We start from the raw sequence: 23,873 nt of genomic DNA, 5'->3' as shown, positions 1-23,873 counted from the left end.
GTGCAAGGATGGAGATCCAGGCAGCACAGAGTTGGAAGGAGTCAGGGTTATTTTTCAACCCAATGACTGTGACTTTCCCAAGGTCACACAGTTAATTAGTGGGCTCCCCAAATCCCACACTGTATGACACGCTGTGGGATGTTAAATGGGACGATTCAGGCAAAGCAAATTGTGAGCACTTTTCTAGAAAATCTCAGCATCTGACCTCAGAAATTCAGTCAGTTTAAGCAAAGCCTTGCAATGGGAGAAAGGCTGAAGGAAATATCAATGACATGACTCAACACCTTGTGATCTTTTTTCAGAGCGGGAGGGGGTTGCCGGCTATAGTCAGAGAACTGCTGTCTCATCTTGTCTCCTGGTTTTACTGTGTGACCTGCACAGCAGCTGCCTGCATCATGCGTCCTCTACAGATACATTAGGGCTCCCCAAGCCTCTACCAATGAGGCAGTTTAGAAAAGTACCTCCTACTCAGGCTTGTGCAATCAGAAGTAATACCTATGCCCTGAAACATTTTAATCAAAAGACACTGTCAGCTCTGACATTCAGAAGTTCAATTCTTTGGCTAAAGTCAGAGAAGAAGAAATATTATATCTCTTATGTTGAATCTAAAAAGAAATGATACAAATGAACTTACAAAACAGAAAGAGACTCACAGACTTAGAGAACAAACTTATGGTTGCAGAGGGGTGGTAGGTGGGAGAGGATGGAGGAAAGGGATAGCCGGGGATTTGGGGATGGACATGTACACACTGCTATATTTAACATGGATAACCAACAAGGACCTACTGTATAGCTCATGGAACTCTGCTCAGTGTTACGTGGCAGCCTGGATAGGAGGGGAGTTTGGGAGAGAATAGATACACGTATATATGTATGACTGAATCCCTTTGCTGTTCACCTGAAACTGTCAACAATGGTGTTTGTTAGTCAGCTATATACCCCAATACAAAATAAAAAAAAAAAAGACCTTAAAGAGCTTATTTTTAAATTCTACCTTTTGAAAATAAGAGTTTTCAGTCTGATAGATAATATGCCTTTGCCCTAAAAGTAGATGGCATTTACCCTATTCTCCAGAAATTATGCCATTAGTACTTTGATATGTGCTCAGCACTTATTAGGATTCATTCTGATTATTTATTTCCAGCTTAATTGGCTAGATGCATACATTTATAAAATATAAAAATATACATGATGGATTTCAAATTCACTTCAAATAGACTGAGAACTTCACAATGCAAGCTCATAGATTCTGGGTACCACTAACCCCTTTTTTCACATTTAGGAGTCAAGAAAAAAGAGAATGGGCAGTTTCAGGGTAAGAGACTAAGTTAGGGAAAGTCAAGGATCAAGGTGAGCCAGGGCAGGCTAACAGGGAAGGCAAGGGTCAGAAATTCTGGCTTAGTTTAAAAGGAAATGACCCACTGTTCAAAAAAACTTTATGATAACTGGGCAAAAGTAAAATAGAGGGAAGGGAGAAATGCATGTGTGTGTAAAAGCATGGAACTGGAAAAGTGCCTAGGGATCGCTGAGAAGCTCAATTAGATGGGGTCAGTGGTTGGGGGTGGATGGTGGAAAGAGACAATAAGGATGTGATGGGCAAATGGACAAAGTTAGTTGAGACTAGATGGTGAGAGTCTTCCTCATCTTCCCTGAAGCCTTCCCTGACTACGCAGGCACTGAATCACACCTTCCTGCGAAACTTCTAACCTGTATTACCCAAACCTTAAAGTCACTGGTACTTAATCAACAGATTCCATACTGTTACTTAACTCTGTATTTTATGTTTCCTCATGCCTTTATTTTGACTATTTGAGTACATTATCAACAATTTTCAGGGGAGGACTTTCCTTCGATAGTTGTATAATAGGAAGATACACGACACCTTAAGCAATAATGACAACAGCTGTTAAGGAATTTCTACATGCAAAAGTTTCTTGTGTATCTAATTCTCAAAACAATTCTATGAGGCACATACCATTTCCATTTTTTAAATGGGTAAACTAAGGCAGGAGAGGTTAAGTAGCTTGCCCAAGGTCACAGAGTTCTAAATGGAGAAACCAGGATTTGAAACTGTCTGATTCTTTTATGACCCCATGACTGTAGCCCTCAAGGTTCTTCTTGTCTGGGATTTCCCAGGCAAGAACACTGGAGTGGGTTGCCATTTCCTCCTCCAGATGACCTTCCCAACCCGGGGATTGAACCCGCATCTCCTGTGTTGGTAAGCGGATTCTTTACCACTGAGCCACCACTCAGCCTGCCAATGCAGGAGATGTGGGTTTGATCCTTGGGTTGGAAAGATCCCCTGGAGAAGGAAATGACAACCCACTCCAGTATCCTTGCCTGGGAAATCCCATGGACAGAGGAGCCTGGTGGACTACAGTCCATGGGGGTCACAAAAGAGTCAGACATGACTTAGGGACTAAACAACAACAGTCTGATTCCAGTGTTTGTGTTTTTTAAACCACAACACTCTACCCATTTCCCAGCAGGTGCTTAAGAAATCTTTGCTGAATGAATGGGATGAGTGGGTATCAAATAAATTATTAAAAAAAAATTTAGTCCATTATTTGAAATGCTATGAATACATTATTTAATTCTTCAGCAACTAAGAGATTTTCTTTACCAAGTCACCAGTGGGCTGCATATTCAAATGAAAATAAAAATCCTATGGGTATTTTTCAGTAGAGATCTATGAAGAAGAAACCTTGTTTCATGAGCTTGATAATTATCAACTTTGTCCAGGCCTCTGGGCTTTTTTCTCTAATATATACGAAAGCTCTCTGAATGTTTGTCTTCCTCTTCCAGGGACTTAGGCAATCTGATATTACTCTTCATCTCAGAAACATCTCAATAATAAAAACAAGAAATTAATCCCTGCAAGATCAATAGGGAAGGGCTTGCAAATGTTACATAGCTGGCAGATGATGGTAAAAGATCAATCAATTCTCCAATTCAGAGAACAGCCGGGGTGGAGCCGTCATCTCTGACCATCCACCCAGACACCACGAGGAGCCAGGAAACTTTGAGAGAAGGACTCAGAGAAGATTTCCATTAGAATCCTACAATGATGGGTAGTGGGAGCCTCTGGAGCTGCAGAATTGCACAGTGCTATTTCACAGCCAAATGCAGGCACTTGGAAATTTGAAGCTATTACAAGTTATCCTTGGCTGGGAAACAGGATGAACAAAAAATGAAGGTGCTGACAGTTTTGACAAGTGCCAGAACAAAATGGAAGTCAGGAAAACAATCAAAAGAATGCAAGCAATGTGACATTCCTGCATCCTTTACGCTTATGAGGGAGGAGGCGGCTTCTCTCTTAAGGAAAAGCCCTTGCTCCTAGCAACATTCTGCCAAGATGAGAAGTCTTCCCATGCAATCCCCTTTCTGCAGAGCAGCTGTGGAGGAAAAGGACCATTCTTTCCCATGATTCTTGAGTGTTTTGACTGATGCCTGTGATAGAGTTTAAACTCAGTCAGGCTTTCAAGAGTTGGACAAACAAATCTCGCCCAGAAATGTCAGGCTTCAATAAATTATCATGTCAGTGTCTCAATTTTAGCTCAGTGTTTAGACTGGAAGGAAAGCAGATGAATAAAGCAAACCCTTAACTCATACTAACACATATTCATGTTCGATCACCATGTAAATGACCAACTGCTGCCAGATCACCAATCGTATAGGTTACAACAGAAGCAACTACAGAGCAATGTGACTAGAAAAGATGATAGACAAGATATAGTTTAGCGTATGAATGAAAAATATTTTTCAAGATGGCTGTGGGAACTGATCACTTATTTTAATAATATGGCTGTTCATGAATATATAAGAATGTTTGTGAAGTACATAAGCCAGTGTTAAATGCAATGCTGGAAAAACTCAAACCCTGTCGCTGACTAGCTATGTTATCTTGAAAACATAAGATAAGTAAACTTAAGGTTTACTTAACCTCTCTGACCTTTCATATCTTCACCAATAAAATATGTATATTAATTTATTTGCTGTCTGAGGGAAACATGTTTGTATGCCAAAAATATAATATCTTTGACATCTAGAAAGTACTCAATAAATGGTGGCTATAAAAATTATCATCATTAATGATAATAATGAAATAAGATCAGTTATTAAATAGCTAAAGAATCTTGAGCAGTTACTTAACCTCTCTGACTCTGGGTTCACTCATTTAAAATTGAGGTATGTTATACTTCATAGAAACTTCCCATGTGGCTCAGTGGTAAAGAATCCCTCTGCCAAGGCAGGAGCCTTAGGTTCAATCCTTGGGTCAGGAAGATCCCCTGGAGAAGGAAATGGCCACCCACTCCAGTATTCTCGCCTGGAAAATCTGAGGGATAGAGAAGCCTGGCAGGCTACGTCCAAGGGGTCACAAGGAGTTGAGCATGACTTAGTGACCAATACTTCATAGGGTTGTCAAGGAGATAAATGTGAAAATATGAAAAGCATCCAGCATAGTATTAGGTACACAACAGGGGCTCAATAGATGCAACTTCTTTTCAGTGACACTTATATAGCAATATGAGCTTATTTAATCCACAGATGGGAGAAAAGTCAGGATAAAGTATCAAATCCACTTTTTCCAAGAAACTACTTGTCTCTCTGTTTAAAATCCTATTATAATCTGTTTAAAATATAAAATAAAGATTAAATCCTGATGTAGATTAAATTTGTAGTTAGAAACACCAGACATAAAAATGCATTCTTATGTGTTATATTTATAATGGAAGATAAATAAAATGCCTGCAAGTACTAAGAAATTAGAACATAGAAGCTGTTGAAATAAAAGTTATAGTGATGAGAATCCATTCACTTAATTTCACAAATTTCTTCCTCTTTTATTTCTGTGATGAGTCTATAAAAGATGCCACCCATTCCCTCCCAAAATGCAAAATCCAGGCTTTCAGCTAGAAAGCAAGTGATTAGGAATTCTAGAAGGAATAAATAAATCTGTCTTTATTAATTAAGACTCTAAATAAAATACAGCCCCTTGTGATTGTGACAAAGATCAAAAGATACTTGGATATCATCTTCAAAAGCTTTTGACTCTTGAGAATCTTAAGAATCTTCAGAGCCCTTCATACTCTGGCATGTTTTAATTCTAAATTTAGTCTGTTGACACTTTCAAGAAAGTTAAGAGGTAGCTATAGCAGTTATGGGAATGGACAAAGATTGGGAATAAAGTATGAAATTGAACCAATTAATCAGGGATAATTTAAATGATATTTCTTTTAAGTTCTATTTTGGATATCTAGATATGCATAAATATTATAAGATATTTTAATAAAGGATAAATGTTTTTATTTTATCATTTTAGAAAATCTTTGAGAATGCTAGTTTCTCAGTTAACTAAGTTAACTCTTAGTCACTAAGTCTGCCTGTTTGCATAACTTGGCAGCTAACCCAAATTATGGAGAGCACAGGGGAGGAAATAGCCACTTGATTATTGAGCTCATAAATCTAAATACAAAAACTGATCGTCTTCCACATAGGGGATTAAGTATCAGCATCACATGCAGGGCTCTCTCAAACTACACACAAAAATGCAGACACACACACACATCCATCAGAGATGCTGGCCACCCATCTAGATATTATACAGATTTCCCTTGGAAGGAAAGTGTGTAGGTTGGAAGAGAAACATACACACACACACACGATTCTGATACATTCCCTCTTCCCACCACTGAGTTGTGTTCAGTTGTGTCAGACTCTCTGTGACCCCATGGACTGCAGCACACCAGGCTTCCCCGTCCTTCACTATCACCCAGAATTCACTCAAACTCATGTCCACTGACTCAGTGATGCCATCCAACAGTCTCAGCCTCTGTCATTCCCTCCTCCTCCTGCCTTCAATCTTTCCCAGCATCAAAGTCTTTTCCAATCAGTAGGCTCTTCACATCAGGTAGTCAAAGTATTAGAACGTCAGCTTCAGCATCAGTCCTTCCAATGAATATTCAGGGTTGATTTCCTTTAGGATTGACTGGTTTGATCTCCTTTCAGTCCAAGAGACTCTCAAGAGTCTTCTCCAACACCACAGTTCAAAAGCATCAGTTCTTTGGTGCTCAGTCTACTTTATGGTCCAAATCTCATGTCCATGTTTGACTACTGGAAAAACCATAGCTTTGACTCTAAAAACCTTTGTTGGCAAAGAGATGTCTCTGCTTTTTAATACACTTTCTAGATTCATCATAGCTTTTCTTCCAAGGAGCAAGTGTCTTTTAATTTCATAGCTTCAGTCACCATCTGCAGTGATTTTGGAGCCCCCCAAAAATAAAGTCTCTCACTGTTTCCATTGTTTCCCCATCTATTTGCCATGAAGTGATGGGACCCGATGCCATGATCTTAGTTTTTTGAATGTTGAGTTTTAAGCCAGCTTTTTCACTCTCCTCTTTTACCTTCAACAAGAGGCTCCTTAGTTCCTCTTTGCTTTCTGCCATTAAAGTGGTGTTATCAGCATATTTGAGGTTATTGCTCTTTCTCCCAGTAATCTTGATTCCGGTTTGTGCTTCCTCCAGCCCAGCATTTCTCATGATGTACTCTGCATATAAATTAAATAAGCAGGGTGACAACAGACAGCCTTGATGTACTCCTTCCTCAATTTGGAACCAGTCTATTGTTCTGTGTCCAGTTCTAACTTGCTTCTTGACCTGCATACAGATTTCTCAGGATAAGATAAAGTGGTCTGATATCCCCATCTCTTGAAGAATTTTCCACAGTTTATTGTGATCCACACAGTCAAAGACTAGCATAGTCAGTGAAGCAGTAGATGTTTTTCTGGAATTCCCTTGCTTTTTCTCTGATTCAACAGATGTTGGCAATTTGATCTCTGGTTCCTCTGCCTTTTCTAAATCCAGCTTATACATCTGGAAGTTCTTGGTTCATGTATTGTTGAAGCCTAGCTTGAAGGATTTTGAGCATTACTTCGCTAGCATGTGAAATAAGTGCAATTGTGTGGTAGTTTGTACTTTCTTTGGCATTTCCCTTCCTTGGGATTGAAATGAAAACCACTGAGACCTACTGCTAAAAATTGATGGCATGTGTTGCAATCATTTTCATATTTTCCCAAAGACTCAACATATCTGCTGTTATTTAACAGACTCTTATTCCAGGAAAGGCTGTAGAGATGTATTTGAAATAATGATATTTGACTTAGTCAACTGAGCACTCTGTCACTCTCTTAGCAGAAAAAGCTCAAAACAAAAATTTCATGTTTTTAGCCAGAAGCATCTGCAAAGTATGTCTTTGACCAAAAGTTGATCATTTGAAGAAATATATGAGAAAGAAATATAATTTAGAACATGATTTCACTACACATGAATCTGCCCAATGGTTTTCCCATCCTGTCCCCAAGTGTATTGTCCCTAGGAGACAGCTACAGTTTTAAGAGGATGTTAAATCCAAAAGCAAAAACAAGGTTTTGAATTTCTTTTATGTCAACCATTTCAATATACAGTTTTTTAAAAGTATGAGGATCTATTAGTGATTTTCACGCATAATCCTTTTTGTTCAGTCCTGATGTACAATCTGCCAGCAAACTCTTTGATGTGCTTTATTATGTCCCTTCTTGCTATCACTTGATTGTCTCACAGCTGTCTGCTCATTTCTATCTTGATTAATTTCTTCTCAGGTGCCTATATGTCCAATTTGGGAAATTATGTTGTTCTATTTGAGCTGTTGGCTTTTTGTAATAATTAATTAAATGAAATGTAATAAGAAACTACATAGTCTGAGAAATAAATGATGCTGAGAACTAGGAAAACTAACAGGAGACACTGGGAGTGTGTAAATCTTACAGGAAAGCAGTTTTATTCCTGTTTTTCAAAAAGCCATTTATCTAAAGAATACACGTGGTCCACGCCAGGTGGGTCCATGGTTCAGACCGAGGCAAAGTCAATCCTTTCAGTTCCCCACGCTCTCCTTCTGGCTCACCTTCTTGTGCACCCTCTTTGGAGTTCATGTTTTCTCTGTAGTTTATTAGTAAGAGTGAAGACTTATAAGGAGAAAACTGGATCCACTCTGGAAGATCATTGCACTGAGGACTGTTCTGCTTTTATTAACCTGGTGTCCTGATGAAAAGCTATTACTCAACATTTTGAGTTTTCATCACTAGCTTAAGAAGACTTGAAACGGCAGAATCTACAGAACATAAAATATCAAAACAGCTGTTTGAAGGGATACATGTCTAGCCACGGGAAACTCCTAGCCAGTCACTCCTTTAAGCTCTTAATTTACATGAGTTTTCAGTGTGCTAAATGGCATCCCTCTCCAGTATCCAAGCCTGGAAAATCCCATGGACTGAGAAGCCTGGTGGGCTACAGGCCATGGGGTCGCAAACAGTCGGACACGACTGAGCGACTTCACTTTCACTATCAGTGTGCTATCCTACCTATACTTATAAAAAATATTTTAACAAGGTTTGTCAAAATAATGTCAGTTATTGGTTAAGTGTCAATTGCCCCCTGCCTAAAAAGCAGTCAACTAAATTTTCAACCTTGTAGGAGGCACAAGCTGTAATTTCGTATTCTGATGTAGAGTGTCAGATAACAAAAAGAACCATTAAGTACAGAATGTCATACTTCAAAGACATTACAAGCAATCAAAACAACATCTTCATGCCCATGAATTTTGAAAACATTGAGTTTCTCAAAAATTCAACAGGAGTTTACATGGAGTATAAAATTTACTTCACATAGACACTTTGAATTTTTAAATGAACCATTTGCTGTTAGTAGCAAAGTTGCTCAAGTTTTGCTGGAACTTTAGACAAGAAAAAGGGATCAGACTGGAGTTATGAATATAAACATTCTCAGAGCTCAGATAGTCCCATCACCAAAATCTCGCCACTGGGATAGGACTACATCTAATAACCAGTTTAGGGACATATAATGAATTGACTTTTAGGATTTTTTCTAAAATGCTTTACATTTGCAAAACTTGTTACATTTTCCCCTATTTAGAACATTAACTCATCTGTATAATAAACCTTTTTGCATGGACAGATACTCAGGGCTATGATTCAAATATATGAAGCATTACACTCAGTTCTGCCCTTCCTGACCACACAACATGGCAGTACCCTCTGCAGAATCCTGGATGATAGAAAACCCCTCCTCCAGCTCCCTCCTGATTTTTCAAGGTGGTTGTACCAGTGATGCCAGTCCTTCCTGGGGGTACAATGAATATGTGAGAAGAATAAAAAGTCTTCCAAATAAACACACTCACTCACAAAGGGTAGCAAAAGAAGGTATCATGCACAATGTTTTTACTTTTTAATGTTGTTGATTATATTATGTGGAGTCTCTCCTGACTCTCCAGTGGTTCAGTGGGTAAAGAATCTGCCTGTAACGCAGGAGACAAAGGAGACCCGGGTTCAATCCCTAGGTTGGGAAGATCCCCTGGAGGGGGAAATGGCAACCCACTCCAGTTTTCTTACCTGAAAAATCCCTTGGTCAAAGTAGCCTTATGTGCTATAGTCCAAAAAAAGTGTTGCAAAGAGTCGGATACAACTGAAAAACTAAGCACAATAAAAAAACTCCTGCTTATTAAATAATCATAGACTCTGTAGAAAATGTCAGACAATTATTTATTTAACCTCACACACTTAAAAAAAAAAAAACAACAAACCTGTAGGTGCATTGCAAAGGTTTGGGAACTTGCCAAAAATAAAGTCCCTGGGAGATGTCCATGCAAGATGTTGATTGACATAAATATGAAACTTCTTTAGGTCTCACCCTTACACTCTCTGAGCTGAAAATGATAGCAGAAATAGGTACTTAAAATTCCTCAAGTAGGATGCCTAATAAATGTTAGGTAAGAAGAAAATAACTAGACTCCATGTGCTCTAGCAATAGCTGCCAGGACCATTGCTCATGGAAAGTTCTAATGGCTTATGGTTGTCAGGGATGACTAGAAATTGTTGCCATTGAGTCTTTTTTTTTTTTTTTTTTTACTTTACAATATTGTATTGGTTTTGCCATACATCAACATGAATCTGCCACGGGTGTGTACGTGTTCCCCATCCTGAACCCCTCTCCCACCTCCCTCCCCGTACCATCCCTCTGGGTCATCCCAGTGTGCCACTGAGTCTTATGGGAAGATGGACTTGTGCATGAAGTGAATGCTCGTGCAATCCCTTTGTCCCTCTCCTGCTTTAGCAAATATCAGCATGAGGGAACCAGAGAGCAGGAGAGGGAAGAAATACTACACGGTTATATTATCTGATATCCTAAATGTCAAAGAATACTCTTTCATCTTAAAACAAAATCTAAAATCTTTGTGATAATTTAAGCACAAAATGAAGACTCCCCTCATAAACCAACTTCACTTCTTTGACATTTCTATTATCACTAATTTTCAATAATGTACAGTAGATTTTGCTTTGTGATAATAAAACTACCCATGTTACAAGTTTGGTTTTATATAATACTCCATATGGTGGATTCATAATAAATTTCTACTGGGAATACAATCATAAACCACTATTTTCTGCTATAAAAAACCATTAAAGCACAGACATGCACAAACAAGGTAATCTGCAATAAATTTGGAAATGTTAAAATACTACAATGTAAATGTATTCAGCTCCATTGCAATGCATGTAATTTCCATAGCTTTATTAGAAATCTTGCCTTTGCAGTGGTTCAGCGATAGGTTATAAATATAGCAGCAATGAGTCAGCATGCAAATCCCTTCTCTGTGAAAAAACAATTTGAAAGGTTTTATAGCCCAAAGCTGTTTATTATTTTGTAAGAATGGTAATGTTAGTTTGAGTTTGGAACCTGCTGAGAGGAGAATTCTCAAAACATCCTGTTTATAAAACAGCAAGAGGGAAAAAATTTCAGCAAATTAAAAAAAGAAAAAAACAACATTTGATTCATTTGATTTATGTAAGGTCATGGAAATAGCATTTCCCAAATCCAGCATTTAGCTGATAGACTTCTCTCTGCAGACATTAGGGTCATACAAGAGATGATCAGTATATCCCACTAAGGAAAGCAGAGCAGTGTTAGCTTGGCAAATGTGAATCCTGGAGGCAGATAAGCAAATGTCTCTGGAGATGAGAAGGGGTTACAAAGACGAAGAGGACCAAGGACAGAACTGTCAGGCACAGCTAGAGTAGGGCATGTCATAAGGAAGAGGGAGACCCGAGGTGCAAGAACCTGAGCTTAGCATGTAGACTGCAGAGGAAAGAGAGTTGCAAGGAGGAGGGTCTCAGATATGGAGGAAAACCCAGGAAGAATGAGGATCGAGAACAGATGACTGGACTTGGAAGTCAAGAACTCCCTATAACCTTCAGAAGTCTAGCTTCAGGACCTGGTGGGAAGCAGAAGCCACCCTGCAAGAACACAAGGAGTGAGTAGATGGGTGACGGTGTGGATATTACAGACCTGGACCACTCAGCAAAAACAAGGGAGGGACTTGTTAGCTTGAGTACAAAATGGACCAAGGAAGGGTCTCTCGAGACAGAAAAGAACTGGGGAGGTTTAAAGTCAGTGAAGAGGGGGAAACTAAAGATGCAGGAGACGATAGTTACTCCTAATAGGATGAAGTTCAGGTGGAATGCCAATGAAGTGGTCTCAAGGACATGGGTGAAGGGATTCTCTTAGGTAGGAGGTGGAGCATTTACTTATAAAGAATGGGACTAGTAAAGATAAAGAAAAAATCTGCAGGGAGTATAAGGAAGGAAATTGGTGGAACTGAGGTCCAAAGGCCTCATTCGAAAAACCAAGAAGCAAGCTCTTAAATGTAACAACTCATTTTAAAAAATATTATTATTTCTTTGTGAGCACACAGATAGGGTCTGTGTGTATGATGTGAGGGAATCAAAGACTATAAAAGATTCCAAACTATCCAAACACATGTGCATGCACTCTGTCATATATATACACATAGACAGACACACACACACATGCATACTGAGAAAAAAATGCAAGCCCATTCCAAAACTAGGTATTCTCATTTATTACATTGCTCATAGTACCGACTGATGACTTTTTCTCAATTTCTCCTTTTTCCTACAGAGACTCTTTCTAAATACGAATCTTGAGCCCATCTCAAGCAGAATGGAGCTGAGCATCTTCCACAGGGTTCAAAACACATGTAACTGCATAAAGGGAAGTAATCCGGGCATATAAGCACAGAGCTGGTTAGATAAAATGAAATGCGGAAGGCCAGAAATAGAATTTGAAAAGACAATGTTAAAAAAGGAGGCGAAGAATAAGTTTATTTCCCAACATGAAAGAATTGGTGCACCTTCTTATCTCTGATCACATGAAGAGACTGTGAGAACAGCCCAGGAGTATATATGGGGATACTATTTCAGGATTTTCACCCCAAAATTGAGGAATTCATTCTTTTACATTAAGAGGGAATTGGAGCAGATTTAAAGGAATACATAAGAGTAACGAAAATTCTTTAAAAGGAAGAAAAGGTTTAATAAGGAGGAAATAAAACGGTGACATGGATAAGCCTAGAAAATTATTAAGAGAAAATCAAAACTGTGAGCAAAAAGGGTAAGCAGAACTCACAGAGCTATTTTAAGAGTGAAAACCAAGTGAAAAATGTCAAGTATAAGATTATTCTTATTTGACATTTTTATACAGCAGCAACTTATAAAAACATCAAACACTGACATAATCCTTCCTCTAGCATTTTAACACATCATTATACTGTTAACAACGACAAATGGCTGTAGCCATTCATGACTTTTTAATAGATTTCTTTTATCATAAAAATGTCACTTTTAGGATAATCTGCATTCTCACATTTTTATGTTCCGCTATGGTTTTAAAATGTCAAGTATAGAAGATATCTATGTCTCCAATGCTTAAGAGTTTTACTATAGATCTTGAGAATATCAGTATAAAATAAGCCTTAATCTGATGTGGCTGCTGTGCTCAATTCATGTTTTCTCCTTTTAAAAATAATTACAAAGTACATCAATTAGGTAAGGATGAAATTGGGGGTTAAAGTCATAACAGACAGGAAATTTGTAGCGGAGGCTGCCTTGACCTACATGCAAGTTATCTTACATGTTCAATTCCATAGGCTCTATTATATAAGAGATATTTGTCCTGCCTGCTCAATTAGCAATGATGGTAACAATGTGTCAAATCTCCAAACAGATTTCTTTGATCATTCTTCTTAAATGTGGGGAAAACAATACGATTAAATATTGTTATCAAAGATCAGGCAAGTCAGCCACAGAAGCGGAATTAGAACTCCCGTGAATCAATACGCTAGGACAGAGACCGAAACTTTTTCTATAAAAGGGCCAAATAGTCAACATTTTAGGCTAGCAGGACACATGATCTGTGTTACAACTACTCAAGTCTGATACCACAGCACAAAAGCCAATGGAGACAGCACATAAATACTGATAAGTGAGCATGGCCCAATAAAAGTGTACCAATAAAACTTTATTTACAAAACCAGGAATTGGGCCAATCCTTGATTTAGTGGATCAACTCACACAATCTATCAAAAACTGCAGCTCAAACCTTAGCAAACACTAATTTTGTCTGTATTGAATAATTATAATAACATTAATGAGATTTTCCAGATACCAAGCAACATGCTAGTCACTTTATATAAATTATTTCATTTTCATCCTATTCGGTAAGTACTGTTATTGCCTTCATTTTACATATGAGAAAATTCAAGTACAGAGAGGTCTATGAATTACAGAAAGCCACTCAGCTGAAAGTAAAGGAGACAGAATTTGAAAGTAGTCATCTGGATCAAAGATTATGGTCTTAACCACTGCCTGATGCTCAATGCATTTAACTTGTGGATACTAAGAAAATACGAAGCCAATGGACATTTTCCTGGAAAGGGATGGTAGGGTGATATAGACTCTTTAAATTTAACAAATGGAGAGAGGGAATGCTCCTGGTGGCTAGGTATCTTGAACTGGCCCATTCTGATCTAATTGTGAGTGCTACTGCACTCCCACCATCACCACTGAGAATAAGACCTACAAACCGAATCCTCCAGCAAGCTGATACCCAGACCATTAAATGCTCTCAACCATCATGGGGAAAAGCCCTGGGCTAGGGCAGCAAGAAGAAACATGAGTTTAAATCATAGGCGAAACCAGGAAAGAATCTACCCTCTTACAGTCACCTACAGAAAGGCTTGCACCCTGAATTTTTCAGCTCATCCTCCACCACTCTCCAGCCCAAATGAGAATGAATGAAAAACAAATTTTCAACATGAATGAAAAGCAAGATGTGCTGCTTCTAGCATCTTTTGTTTGTGTGGCACATTCTCATAGTAGACAAGCATTACTTTATCCTCATCTCACAAATGAAGTAAGAGGGGTCATTAAGACCCAGGCCACATAATAAGGAAGGACTCAATATCAACTCTTCTGAGCCAGCTTTGGGGCCTCTTTCCACTTAACCAGACTGTCTTCTAAACTTTCAAAGGGACCTACAGAGCGACAATTTGAAAAAACAAGCCATATCACACATTGAATGGCATTATACATCGACTTTTTGTTCAACTGAGGACACTGAAAAAGACAACCATCATAACCCAAATCTTAAATGATCTCCCTCATTCTGGTAAATTTTGGACAGACTCTAAAACTAAATAAAAGAGGGAGAAACTTTGGTGAAAATTTTCCCCAGAGGCCCAGAATTTACAAGATCTGTTCTCAATACTTTCCACCCAGAAGCATCTCTTCAGGGCAGCCTGGCTGCCAAGGTCATGACACATCCAAGCCAACTCTTGATTTGGCGGCCACAGTAGGAGGAGGGGAGCTCTGGACTCAGTCTTTCCTGCATCCTTCCCATCATCGCACAATGATTGCTCTTGCGTATCTGCCCAGCAACTCTCCTCCCTCCCAAACACAAGGCAAAGAATGCAAAACATCAAGGCAAGGTCGAAATTTTGTCGACTATATTTGATTATTCTTTCAAACTAGACACAGAACTCTAGTCTAAACAAAGTTGTTGGGAGCTGGGTCTGAATAACTGAGGACAAAGATCGTCCTCATTTTCAAGAGATAGACTCAAAACTTTATCATTTCCCCCTGAAGCAGATATAAGTGTTGTTTACCAATGCATACACATTACTTTTTCCAGTTTCCTTGTTAAAGAAGAAAATGTCTAATTTACATGTCGAATCCACAAATTATAGCCAGGCCAGACAAGGAAGCAGATGACGATTGTGATTGATATTCCAAAATTTCTGTTCTGATTTTCCCACCCTTAGAATTAGCCGCTCCATAAATCAAACCAACATATGAACATCTGATGTCAAAACCAATAAGTCACATCTGTGAAAAGCATCGGAAACATAAAGAACCGGATCCTTCTGTTTTCTCTGAAAAAAAACCCACCCCTTCCACCACTTTCTCCATGATACCTTAAAATATCCTGCCTCTTCAAAGAAAATATAATTTTCCACATGTGTATTGGTATAAACAATGGCCATTTTTTCTTCCCACTTGGTTGTGTAGAAAACAAGGAATTAACCCTATTCTCTACTGTAAGTCTAAATGAAACCTTGGCTGTTTCTAGGTAAATAGCAATTATTAAAACATGTGTAAAAAAATAAATAAAATAAAACATGTATATATTATCTACCAATAACCTAGTAGAGATGAAAATCCCTCATTTCTTTATAATGTTTCAGTTTCTGGTGATCATACCTCACAGTTGAAGGCACAAGATTACACAGTTAGGAGTTGCTTCCTATTCTCACCCACATCAGCTTAGGAGAATCAGTTATGACTCTAAACCTTGGGTCTTCTCTCTCTAAGAAGCTCCAAGCACAAATACTCATAAGGGCAACACTGGTGACCCACCACCCCCAAAACATGTGTTGTGAGGTCTTTTCTAGTCATGGTTTTGAACTTAAAATTGCAAAATGTTTAGAACTGAAAGAACCTCATAGACCACTGCAACAAAATTTTTTATTTACAGCGAAGGAATCTGAATGGTGAACAGCGTAAATGACCTCTTTAAGATTATAAACCTATGCACAAGACACCTTGGTCTCCTGAGGCTCAGCCTCATTCTTCCCCTCCTCCTTGTTCCATTTTCAGCTGCATCATCTGTATACTTGCAAGGTGTCTTTGGTGGCCCCAGCACACTTGCTGGGTGGCTGGTGAGGATGAGAGCAGCCCCTGGCTACTGGAACAAACTTTAGTCTTCCTGAAGCTAACATTCCCTACAAGGATGATCCATAGCTCATCTCAAACTGCTTGACTAGAATGACTATAACATGTTGCATGTGGTATGAAGTCAATTAAATATTTTTCCAACAAATAAAATAAGCAAATCAGCCCATAGAACCACATGGTTCATTCAGGGGTTTGTTGTTGTTCAGTGGCTAAGTCATATCCAATTCTTTGTGACCCCATGGACTATAGCCCACCAGGCTTCTCTGTTCATGGGGTTTTCCAGGCAAGAATATTGGAGTGGGTCATATTCCTTCTCCAGGGGATCTTCCCAGACAAGGGACCAAATCCATATCTCCTGCATTGGCAGATGGATTCTTTACAACTGACCCATCAGGGAAGGTCAATTTTGTGGTTATAAAGAGGCAATTGTATTACATTGTAGAATACTGTAGAAATGCATATAGCTTTCCCAGATCAGGAGACTGAGTCATCACCAAGCTAGGGCCATGGCGACCCTTACTCTATGTATTGACATAGCTAAAGGTTCATGTGTTATAGAAAAATTTAATAAGGTGCCTGATGAATGAAACTGAGAAGTGGAATAAAAAATTAGAGAAACTTTATGATCATGCTCTTATTTTATCTATTTGGGGGTCACAGACTCAGAGAACCAGTGGACTTTGCTAAGCTGCCCCTTGACCTCAAGTGCAGCTGTTTCCACCACTAGAGGCTGCCTCCTGCCCACTGGAGGGCTTTTGTCCATGAAACCAGATCTCTACAACATGGAGCCAATTTCTACAGTTCAATGTTCTACTCATAGCCCTTCAAATATCTACTAGCTAATTTAATTAAGATTGGAAATTTAGTCAGCTTAGTTGGTCTTTTACTACCGGTAGATTATTAGCCTTGAGACTTCAGTCTGTATGCTGTGTCAGTCAGCTAAATCAAACTGCAGATTCCTTCCATTTAACTTGGATAGGTGACCTGACTTAATACCTGCTCTGAAACTAGCTTTGGTTTCTTTGCCCAGGTAGGCTGAATTCTGCCTTCCTCCTTCTCTCTGTTCTTACACTTACTGAAGGCTCTGCAAATGGCAGCAACTCTGTGGACAGTGAGAACACCCCGCCCACAATCACCAGGCTTGTCATCCTCCGTGTGTCGATTAGACTGTCTGTTCCTTCCACAACCTCCACACCCTACCTGACTCTTCACAAATGTCTGTAGGATAGATTGAGCCTTCTGCTCAATAGCCCAGGAGTATGGGAAGTCTTGTCCTCTTGGTTAAAAGCTGAGAAAGCAAGAACTATTTGTATGGGAGCACTATAAGACATATAAGGGAATATATCTTCCATGCCAGCTTCTCAGAAGTCAAAGAATCTGTGCTCATGTTCAAGTGCAATCTAAGGAACTGTAGTCGTCTCATCCTCTCCAACATAGCCCACAACCAGGGCTGGAATAGGTAAACGTTACCTCCTCTGACGGGATAGAGACTTACCTGTGTGCCCACTGTGCATTCAGGGAAATCTTTTCACTGCAAGCTCCTCAAATGTTCCATGTTGTTGGGGAGTCTAACCACCTTTCCAGAAGACTTTCACTGTTGACTCTACTTGACCTCAGTTCTCCATCTGAAAGAACCATTCTTTTTGACTTCTGTGTAAGTACTGCCCAGCCAGACAGCCCCAATCAACATGGTGACCCAGGGGACGACATGCTGTAATCAGATACCAGATTGTTCTTATAACCCATTGGCTCTACTTGTTGGGTGGGTTTCTGAAGATTAAAAAGTGGAAGAAAAAAAAAAAAACTAAGGAAATACGGTCAAGTAGGAAATGGCATGCTCCTGTTTCAGAAAATGTTGGCAGTGTGGGGCAGCAACCTGGACTGAAGTGCCAATTCTATCTGAGAGTAATTAACAATAAATATAACAAGCAGGAAGAGAGTGACAATAGGTGGCTTCATTTAACTGGTACTTACTGTATACCAGGCTACATTCTTAGTTCCTTACACATGTAATTGCATTTAATAATATTTCCAGTGTAAGCAAATTGGTCAGATTACTTTCTCTTCCCAAGGCTTTGATTTTCAGAACTGTTACACTGAGATAATAGTTACATCATAGAGATGTTGTAAAATTAAATTTAAAAATGGAGACAAATGCAATTGTCAAACTCTAAAGTGATTTACAAATATTCGGCATCATCTTATTATTATAGAGGTTCCATTCCTTCCAAGGATATTCAAGTAAAAAGCCTACAACCCATAGCTGAGTCCTGATCAAGTAAAGGGGAACCCCAGCAGTGACCCTAGCAGTGAATCCTGTACCCTCAAACACAAAGCCAAAATACCCAAGCATCATCTTTCACAAAATTAAACAAAAGGTTCTAAACTAAATGACCGCCAGGGTGGGCTTCGCTGGTGGTCCAGTGGTTAAGAATACACCTGCCAATGCAGGGGACACAGGTTTGATCCCTGGTTGGGGATGATCCCTCATGCCACAGGGCAACTGAGCCCGTGTGCCACAACTACTGAAGCCCGCGTGCCTAGAGCCCGTGCTCTGCAACAACAGAAGCCACTACAATGACTGCACAACTAGAGAGAAGCCCTCGCTGGCCACAACCAGAAAAAGCCCGTGCCCAGCAATGAAAACCTAGCACAACCAGAAATAAATAAATTTTTTTTTTTAATAAATGAGTGTCAGGGTAAAGGTTGGAAAGTTGATCTCTCCTTCTCCCTTCCAATAAGGCAGTGACATAAAGTAACCTGCATATATTCTGACACCACCTCCCCACCTAGATGTTTCCATGAAAGCAGAAGGCACTGCCAGCATTCAAGAAAGCCCAGTTCTCTGGAAACTTTCCCAGACTGAAGAGGGCCCTAGAAACCTGCTCCCTCCCACAGGCCCCTGTGCAAGGAAGAGCAGGCATCTTAAAGGGGCTGCAGGCACCCTGGGCCTCTCTCTGGCTGCTTGCTCCAGAACTGAAGAGCCTGGTAAGAATATACAGTGTTTTTGGAAATGCTTTTAATCAAAATCACTGCAGATGGTGACTGCAGCCATGAAATTAAAAGACGCTTACTCCTTGGAAGGAAAGTTATGACCAACCTAGATAGCATATTCAAAAGCAGAGACGTTACTTTGCCAACAAAGGTTCATCTTGTGAAGGCTATGGTTTTTCCTGTGGTCATGTATGGATGTGAGAGTTGGACTGTTAAGAAGGCTGAGCGCCGAAGAATTGATGCCTTTGAACTGTTGTGTTGGAGAAGACTCTTGAGAGTCCCTTGGACTGCAAGGAGATCCAACCAGTCCATCCTAAAGGAGATCAGTCCTGGGATTTCTTTGGAAGGAATGATGCTAAAGCTGAAACTCCAGTACTTTGGCCACCTCATGCGAAAGAGTTGACTCATTGGAAAAGACTCTGATGCTGGGAGGGATTGGGGGCAGGAGGAGAAGGGGATGACAGAGGATGAGATGGCTGGATGGCATCACTGACTCGATGGACGTGAGTCTGGATGAACTCCGGGAGTTGGTGATGGACAGGGAGGCCTGGCGTGCTGCGATTCATGGGGTCGCAAAGAGTCGGACACGACTGAGCGACTGAACTGAACTGAACTGAGCTTCCTCTTATTTAAAGTTTTGTCTTCCCAGTATTTTTTTAAAAACAAATCCCCTGTCCTTTCAAGAACTGAATTATATTTTCACATTTTCCACTTTCTTCTCCCAGCACTAACTTCCTGGGAAAGTGCCAAACTGAACGGGACAAGTTCTACCCCTAGTGTTGCCTTGTGCTCTCCAAGGCAGGAATGCTTTCTGTATCTCCTACGCCTCTGCAGCTTAGGAGAATGCAGCGCTCAGACTTAAATTGCCTTTTAGGCAAAATTACTCATTTTAAGACAGGAAGTTCTGTGTTCTACTCTGTTGGATTTTCAAGAGGCCCCGACACCACCGCCTTACAGCATCAGCTGTGATGGAATACCAAGTGCTGGTCCCACCAGTCAGCGAAGAGAACACCACAGGTTCTATAACCACCGCGTTACAAACAGGAAACAGACCTTAGAGGTAAAGCAAGATGGGCTCTGGGTTTGAATTCCAATTGCATTACTTATTAACTGTGTGAATTTGGGCCGGTGACATGACCTCTCTGTGCCTGAGTTGCCTAACTTCTAGAATGTCAATAATGATAGTACCAACTTTACAAAATGATCACGAGGAATAAAGTTATATAAATAATGAATGTAAAACTTATTTAGAACATTCAGTATATACTGATGCTGCTAAACCCTCTCTATTAGTGTTTACATAGTTGCTATAAACAATTACCACAGGCTAGCTGGCTTAAAGCAACAGAAACTTATTCTCTGTCTGTTTTGGAGGCCAGAAGTGTGAAGTCAAAATGTCAGTGGGGTTGGTTCCTTCCCAAGACTTTGAGGAAAGATCTGTTCTATGCCGCTCTTCTGGTTTCTGATCGCTACTGCCAGGTCTGCACGTTCTTGGCTTATAGCTCCAATCTCTGACTCTCTCTTCTAAATGTCTTCTGCCCTATTTCTCTTATAAAGAGTTGCCAATGGATCAAGGGCCTAAACCAACATGATTTCATTTCCAGATCCTTAATTTAACTGTATCTGCAAGTGTAATTTGGTCTCCATACAAGGTCAATTCCACAGGTGGATATATATGCCTTACTGGCAGGCCACCATTTAACCACTGACACCCTCCCTCCAAAAAAAAAAAATAAGTCAGTTTAGGTCCCATGAACTTCACACTTACTCTCCCTGTGTGAACCAGGACATGGGTCAGTTTTTTCCCACAAATTTCTTTACTCACTCTTTCTATTCAGAGGCCTTTTTGATTAGATTCTTCACAGATATGACACGTGGCTGTTTTCTCCTATCATGTGGCTTATGAGTTTGCAGATGGAACATGGGCATAAGTGATGGGAAGTGTGGAGTAGGGTTTTAGATGAAGAAATAGAAGATGGCCCAACTCAACCCCTCATGTCCTTGAGAAGGTAACAGAGACCTCAGAAAGGATGTGTGTTGTCCACGTGTTTCAGGTAATACGACGACAGAGTCATCACAGAGTCAGGCACTGGCCCAGGGCCCTGCCTCTCTTTCCAGTCACCTCCCACAGGGTCACCCTCTCACCACACCCTACAGCTATAAGGTCACACACAGCATTCTACAAGTCCACATGGGGAAACCAACTTGTGTCACACCTTACTCGACACCCCTGATTAATTCTAAAGGCCACACCAGTTTTAGTCCATCAAATTAAGGCCATAAAATTAAGATGTAAATAGCAAAAGTTAGCAGTGCCAGGATGCCAATCAACCTTTGATTTGCTTTTGTTAAGTTTGGGGGTACAAGGAGAAAGTTTGGGAAATGCTTCCCATCCTACATATGAGCAACAGAATTTGTAACTTCTTGGGAATCTTTGATGATACAAATAATCTCATATTCTAAAGATTCACCTGATATACCAATTATTTGGAACTCAAATACTCCACCCTGTAGTATCAATATTAACCATAATGAATAAGTTCTCAGGCTAAAGCATACAAAATAATATAACAAAAAAGAAGTCAATATTAACAATATAAGTAATTAAAAAAAGAAAATTTAAATTGAATTATAGGAAGTTAATTCTTTTATTAATTTGCCCAGAATTTCAGCTTCAGGAAAAATAGGTTTAATAAAAAGAAAATCAAGAGGTAGAAGAAATTGGGGCTTCTGGGTATTTTCAAGGATGTTAAAGGTCAATTAAATTTAATTCCATTTTGAATTTATGGATTCTTTTTCCCAAAGGGAGACATATTTTATGGCTCTTTACAATTTTCAAACTGCTTTCAATGCAAAATTTCATCTACAAGACCAGACCAATGAGTAGCAATTTTATCCAGCAGCCAGAACAAATGAATTTCAGCAACTGATAAATTAGCAATTGGGAAGAAGTCATTACTGGTCTCTCTCAAATCCTCACTCCCCAGAGTGTGGTCAGGAGCCTTAGCATCACCTGGGAGCTTGGTAGAAATGCAGAGTCTCATCTGGACCATAGGCCTACAGGGATCAGAATCTGCATTTCAACAAGATCCCCAGGGGATTCCTCTGCACATCAGCATCTGGGCAGCAATGCTCCTACTAGTGAACAGGGGCGCCTTTATGAAATAAAACAGTTAACCAAGGGAAAATGCTCATGGAAAAATACACATTTGATTTTTAGTTTCAGCAATGTTGCAAACTGAACTCAAATCCTCTTTCCCTTCACAAAACAGAGATGCTGGATAAACTATAATGTTTTTTAAGTCAAACACAAAAGACAGGGGAGTTTTCTGGCTTCCAAAACACTACAAAGGAACTCATACTACTCTAGAGAGTGCAGCAGAACCCGGGAGGATAGCAGACTTGGTTACAAGCCCTAACAAAGAGGGATCAGAATCATAAAATTCCAATGATCACCAGAGATGGTAATGGAGATGATAATCAGTCCATATGAAGTGTGATGCTAAAACTTCTACATAAGCTCTCCCTGCTTTGTGGAAAGGGAATGATAGAGCTTCCCAAGGGGGCCAGGTAAGAAGCAAAGCAGCATCAAGTCTGTGGGGCCTATAGGTCCTAATTTGTGCCACATATAGATATGGAGTCCAAATGAATACTATCCACATGGGGCCAGAATCTCAAACTAACAAATAACCGTGAAAAGTCACCCCAGACAAGTGAAACCCTGGGGACACCCATCCAGGGCAAATATAAAACCTCTCTGTAAATATACTCCCACAAGCCAGGCACATCTGACTCATACATTATGATAATAATCCCAGCTGGGGCTAAGCCTACAAGCACAGATTAAAACAACACAAGAAAAGAATTCACTACAAGAGGGCATATCAGGTAACATGAGCAGTGGATTAGCAGGGCCCAAAACACAGGATAATAGAACCATTACAGAGAGACTATTCTTTTATTTAAACCTCCAAGCAATTTACTAGTAAAGAAAAAACTGAAACTAACAGGTAATTTCCAGAAGGCAAAAGAGAAAAGGAAAGATATGCCCATTTGAATGCAGAGTTCAAAAGAATAGCAAGGAGAAATAAGAAAGCCGTTCCCAGTGATCAATGCAAAGAAATAGAGGAAAACAATAGAATGGGAAAGACTAGAGATCTCTTCAAGAAAATTAGAGATAACAAGGGAACATTTCATGCAAAGATGGGCTCGATAAAGGACAGAAATGGTATGGACCTAATAGAAGCAGAAGATATTAAGAAAAGGTGGCAAGAATACACAGGAGAACTATACAAAAAAGATCATCAGGACCCAGATAACCACAATGGTGTGATCACTCACCTAGAGCCAGACATCCTGGAATGTGAAGTCAAGTGGGCCTTAGGAAGCATCACTACAAACAAAGCTAGTGGAGGAGATGGAATTCCAGTTGAGCTATTTCAAATCCTAAAAGATGATGCTGTGAAAGTGATGCACTCAATATGCCAGCAAATTTGGAAAACTCAGCAGTGGCCACAGGACTGGAAAAGGTCCATTTTCATTCCAATCCCAAAGAAAGGCAATGCCAAAGAATGCTCAAACTACAGCACAATTGCACTCATCTCACACACTAGCAAAGTAATGCTCAAAATTCTCCAAGCCAGGCTTAATAGTATGTGAACCATGAACTTCCAGATGTTCAAGCTGGTTTTAGAAAAGGCAGAGGAACCAGAATAAATTGCCAACATCCATTGGATCA

At 39.7% G+C, this 23,873-nt stretch overlaps 1 long non-coding RNA gene across 3 annotated transcripts in view; it reads right to left on the bottom strand.

Moving 5' to 3' along the window:
• The window catches only part of LOC147374085 (uncharacterized), a 103,499-nt gene that overhangs the window by 5,236 nt on the left and 74,390 nt on the right, over window positions 1–23,873 (bottom strand). For all 3 annotated transcript variants that reach the window (XR_015163182.1, XR_015163181.1, XR_015163180.1), the window contains one exon: window positions 17,637–17,766. This is a non-coding gene — a long non-coding RNA (uncharacterized LOC147374085). The remainder of the gene's footprint in view (window positions 1–17,636; window positions 17,767–23,873) is intronic.

Source organism: Bos grunniens, chromosome 4 (genome assembly GCF_055505025.1).
Source record: "Bos grunniens cultivar Pamir isolate PY7600 chromosome 4, Bosgru_T2T1.0, whole genome shotgun sequence".
Lineage (NCBI taxonomy): Eukaryota > Metazoa > Chordata > Mammalia > Artiodactyla > Bovidae > Bos > Bos grunniens.
Note: the sequence above shows the minus strand (reverse complement) of the source record. Positions and strands in the feature narration are given on the sequence as shown.